We start from the raw sequence: 6,000 nt of genomic DNA on the forward strand, positions 1-6,000 counted from the left end.
CCACACATGAATGAGTAGAAAAAGTGTTTTATTAAAAAAAAAGCAGATTATATTCATTATCAAGGAAGACTTGAATAAGAAACATAGAAACAATGCAACCAACAGATGCTAAATGCAGACAATCTTCTGTCATCAGTAAGTTTAAACTCTGCAGTTTATCTGAAATCAATCAGCAAGAGTGAGAGGATCACCACTAGGGTAGCACCTGAAGCCATCAACATTCATAGACTGGTTCATCAGAGCCCCTTTATTTTGTCAGTGGTTTTGATAAAGCTTGAGATTGGGCTTCTGATTATTCAAAATCAACTGACTGCTAAAACTGTAGGTGCTCTTACTATTAAGGTCATGGAACCTATCAGCCATTACTAACTAAATACTAAGAGACACATTCTTGAGATAAGTTGTGAGTGAATTTGGATCAATAACTTGTATAGCTTAGGGAAATCTTTCATGGAACTGTGTTTCAGTCAAAAACTCTGCCTTCTCACTCTTCCTTCAGCAAGTTTTAAAACTGGCTCAGCAGAAAGAATGGGCCATCAAAGAAGGCAGTGCCTTTCTCTGAAGGGAGGAGAGAACTTCCACTTTGACTATGGCCTTGCCTAAATAAGATCGAAGTTGGTGAACTCAAGAGGCTTCCATAGCCTTGGCAGTTCATGACAAGAGCCTCGGGTGATTATTGACATCATAAATAAGACTGTCAATTGGTAAAACAACAACAGGAGTCACTGTGCACCTGCTCCCCTTGTAGGACCTCTGCCCTTAATGTGTTGTAATATGAGATTTAATGGTAAAACTACTACTCAAACAGTACTCTATACTTTGTGTGTCTGTGTGGGTGCAGTCTGTTGAAATCTACTTAGTATATACTAAACTGATCTTCTGTATATAAAGATAATTGAAAATGAATCTTGATGTGAATGGGATGGGAGAGGGAGTGGGAGATGGGATGGTTGTGGGTGGGAGGGAGGTTATAGGGGGAAAAGCCGCTATAATTCAAAAGTTGTATTTTAGAAATTTAGATTTATTAAATAATAGTTTGAAAAGAAAAAAAAAAACAAACGGACAAAAAGAACTGGCTCAGGCACTTCTCAGTGGGAACATTGATGACACCAAGTGATGGATGCAGCACAGAGCTGGAATGGTCCAAGGGGCAGCCTATTGGTGACCTGGGAAACCCTCCCATGGGTGAGCAGACAACACCATAGTCGAAGGTGTGATGATTCAGGCATTGGAAAGATGTATAAGCAGCTGTAGCAAAAAGAATACAAGAATGGGATGGTTGTTGTTAAACTACATTGATATTGTGCAGAAAGATAACGCACAAGGAAGCAGCATTAAGAATCACTGGTCTTCTTTAGAAGAGCGCAATATGCAATCCTTACAGCTTGCAATGGAAGGGCAGACACTACTGAACAGCAGGCTCAATACCACATGGAGCTGCAGAGACACAGACAGGATCTGAATGATGACTAAAGAAGACATGTTACACTGAGCCCAAGAATCTGAGACTCCAAAATATGGGTTACAAACTCATGAATGGGTATTACTGATCATACTGGGTCTGTAAACACCTCAAATCTTCTGAATTTGCAGAGGTGACCTAGTGTTCCCCAGTAAGGGTTGGTATTCTATTTGATTGGAAGTTGGCTCTTTCAGGCCAATTACTGGGGATAAATACTATCATAATTTTATTGAAGATATTCTTTTTCCTGATAAGAAAAGTAGCTCATAAACTAAGTGAGTTGCAAGAATTAGAATGTATAGAGAGGAACATTTTGAAAAACACTGAGTGTGCTCAATCATGCAGATGGAATGTATGATTAAGTAGGAATATTTGAGGGAATTTTTACAGGACATAAGATTTAACACTCTGACAAAGAACCCAAGAGATGAGACAAATTTGCTTTTCTGCATCTTGTAGGACGTTGGAACAAGCAAAGAAAATACTCAGTAAACTGGATATACATGAGCTCCCTTAAGGAGGCTAGGGGTTGCAGACATACAGGAATGGATATGGCATTCAGGTTAGAAGTCATCATTAACCGAGAGCAATAATGACTTGCTAGGGAAAGGGGCACCAACATCCCTAAGTTCAGATCTGGCTCCCTTTACAGGACAAGGGTAGCAGAGGTGGTTTTACAGAAATGGGCTTATTATCACCTATGGATGTTGGAGTTCTGGAGCCAGTTGAAGCCAAATGTTAAGATTTAATCACCAAAAGCTAGAGAGCTGAAGTGAGCACAAGGACAGCAAGGTCAAAGGGAAGTCAAGAATGTTGCCTGTTATGAAACTGTGACATGCTTAGTAGACAAAAATCATCTTTAAGGGCAAAAAACCAATGTCAGTAAGCAAGGGTGCTGCTACACAGCTCTAATCATGAAAGGGGAGGAGAAGTGTAGCAGAGACCAAGGAAAATTACTCTGACAAAATATTACCATGCCTTACTATGTGTTCAAACACTTACCAATTGCTGGTTTCCATTCTCTGAGGAGCTGTCTACCCGAAACATTATGGCTCTGGAATAGGTTCACTGAGCACCATTTACCGTTGCCAGGGAAGGACTGTGATTGCTTTGCTCACTGTACCTTGGGCTGTGACAGCTTCTATCGTTTTCAGGTGTCCAGTGAGATAGAACCCTTGCACACAAAGGTTCTATATGAGGTAGGCTTATTATTAACCCAAAGGCAGCAAGGGGATGTGGAAGCCTAGGATTCACAGTGATTCAGTGCCCCAGAGTTCTGGAAAGCTGCCCAGGGGGATGCATGTGCCCCGCTTGCCTCAAGCTGAGGGACCCTAAAAAGCAGCTGTCCCTGGGCTTCACACTCAATTGCATATTATATTGGATATTACGTAGAATACATTTACTGGACTACAGGGCCTTCACTATACCATCAAGTTCTTGTGTATCTCAGGATATGGAATTCCCATAGTATGCAACCATTGTTATTGAGGTCTACAAGTCAGCAATGGGGAAGAACTGGGTGGTCCAAGGCCTCCTAGAGACAATTTTCCAGCCATGAAAAGATGATTATCCAAACCCACACCCAAAGGCTCATACAACCATGTACTCCAAGGAATATGCATTGGATAATGGAAAACATTCAGACATCTTAAGGACCATTGGAACAGGTTATACTGAAATTTATTCAGGGATACCCAAAGTATCAATTTGTCCTCCTTTACCATAGTAGTGGGATAAGGATATAACCTGGGGCTAAGACTACCAAGAGTTCAGGTATCTCAGCTGATTTCAAAGATTAAGTGAAAATAAATATAAATAAAGTAGTAAAGAATAAATACCAGTCACAGCTCCTAGACAAACTCCAATGATGGAACTGCAATATGTCCCAGTAACCTTGCAATTTCCAAGCCTATGTGGAGTGGTAGACCTTTGTGTTGTGATGGCTGGGGTGGGGCGCTGTTGGGTGATCCTGGCTGTCAATGAAATGTGCTGTGCTCATCAATCACCGGAATGATTGGTTTGCCAGTCTCATACTTTAATTTCAAACACTGTGATCTAAGTAAAATATTTCTCTTTGTAAAGTTAATTTTTTCAGATATTATAGTGATGAAAAGCTAAGTAATACATCTTCTCTCTTTCAGAGTCCAGAAGAGCATTGTGGTCTGAAAATTATCTCAGATTTTGTTTTCTTCTTTATTCTTTCCAAATGTCTACCACAAAAGAAATTTCTTGCACATCTGATCACATCTTGATGTCTGCATCTTGGAGGACATGATAACCTGCAATGATTTTGAACATCAAACATCTATTTTGTTGTAGTTATTTTTATTGTATTATATGTGAATTATCAGGCTGCTATTCTGATGTTAGAGAAAATCTTCATTCTATGTTTCATATAAGAACCGACTTTTGCTTCCAAATTTTCACCAGTTACCACCACCAAAGACTGAAGAAATTAACAAAGAAATATAGGCTACAGGAATTTTCAGTTAGGAGAAAAGAACTAAAGCACCTACCAGATTAAGCAAGTATCTTCATAACATTCTTAAGAGTACATTTCAATTCATTTTACAGAAATTTATTCAGGGATACCCAAAGTATCAATTTGTCCTCCTTTACCATAGTCGTGGGATAAGGATATCACCTGGGGCAAGATGACATTGTTTCCACTGAGAACCCGGTTGAGTTTGCAGAAGAGCACATCAATATTCCCTTGGAAACAGACATTCAGGAAGGTTTTTCATGGATGATGTTTCCTGAGGCTCAACTCTAAGCAATTTGGGGGACACTTTTGGAGTCATCATCAAATTAAAAATTAAAACAATACACACACATCTGTATTTTCTGTCTACCTCTTCAATTCTGTTGTTTTTTATTTTTTATTTTATTTTATTTTTGACAGGCAGAGTGGACAGTGAGAGAGAGAGACAGAGAGAAAGGTCTTCCTTTGCCATTGGTTCACCCCCCAATGGCTGCTGTGGCCAGCGAACTGTGGCCGGCACACCGCGCTGATCCGAAGCCAGGAGCCAGGCATTTCTCCTGGTCTCCCATGCAGGTGCAGGACTCAAGAACTTGGGCCATCCTCCACTGCACTCCAGGGCCACAGCAGAGAGCTGGCCTGGAAGAGGAGCAACCGGGATAGAATCCGGCACCCCAACCGGGACTAGAACCTGGGGTGCCGGCACCGCTGGCGGAGGATTAGCCTATTGAGATGCTGCACCGGCCTAATTCTGTTGTATTTTTTGAGTCTCTAAATGAAAACATTTAATGTAATCAATAATGCAAATTAATTATCCTTATAAACAGAGGATTGTGTTATCATTATGGATCCCCAAAACAAGCAAATATTATTCTCAATTCATTTTAACTATATCACTTGTATTGGAAATGTTTAGACACTTGAATATTATATTCCAGTAGTGAGCCTCTCTCTCTCTCTCTCTCTCTCTCTCTCTCTCTCTCTCCATCTCTGTGTATGCCTTTCACAAGAGGTACAAATAAACCAGAAAATGTACCAAAGCAAAAACTAGTGGGTGATAATGTTATTAACATATTGTATTTCTCCTTTCTGTCTCCAATCATTTTCTGTGTTTGCTGAGCCAGGGCACTAATGAGAAAGCACAGCTTCCGTTTTCAGAAGCTGTGTTGATAGACATGCACTGAGGATCCTCCTATTTGTTTTCACTTCTCTGGCTTTAAGCGCTAACTTTAATGCTATTGTGATGGTGTTACTATTGTTGCCTTTAGAAGTTAAGCTCACCCACCTACATCCCTTCAGAGAAGAAACTTTGTTGTGAGCACAGTGACTGAGGTCTCCAGAGAGAATCTTTATTATCTTGAATCCAAAGCGTTAGCCTGAATGGAATGCCTGGTCATTTATTAACTTGTAGAGAAAATTTGAGATAGAAAATATTTAGAAGAATGTCTATCTTATAATATTATTAATCTTAGAAGCACTAGTAATTCTAGCTTTAAATAATCCCAATGTAAAGAAAAAATGCATAAACACTTTTTTTAATGATTTATTTACTGGGGCTGACGATGTACCGTGGTAAGCTGTCTGCCTGCAGTGCCAACATCCCCATATGAGTGCCAGTTCAAGTCCTGGCAGCTCCATTTCCAATCTAGCTCTCTGCTAATGGACTGGGAAAGCAGTGAAAGATGGCTCAAGAGCTTGGGCCCATGCACCCGTATGGGAGTCCTCGAAGAAGCTCTTGGTTTCCAATTGATTGGTCCAGTTTTGGCCATTATGGTCATTTGGGGAGTGAGCCAGTGGATGAAAGACCTTTCTTTCCTTCTCTCCCTCTCTCTGTGACTCTGCCTCTCAAATAAATATATAAAATCTTCAAAATAATAAAAATAATTTATTTATTTGAAAGGTGGAGTTATAGGAGGGAGAGGCAGAGGCAGAGAGAGAGAGAGAGAGATCTTCCATTTGCTGGTTCACCTGCCGGATGGCTGCAACAAGCCAGTGCTGGGCCAGGCTGACACAGGGATCCAAGAGCTTCCTCGGAGTCTCCCACATGGGTGCAGGGGCC

This window comes from Lepus europaeus, chromosome 9 (assembly GCF_033115175.1).
Source record: "Lepus europaeus isolate LE1 chromosome 9, mLepTim1.pri, whole genome shotgun sequence".
Classification (NCBI taxonomy): domain Eukaryota; kingdom Metazoa; phylum Chordata; class Mammalia; order Lagomorpha; family Leporidae; genus Lepus; species Lepus europaeus.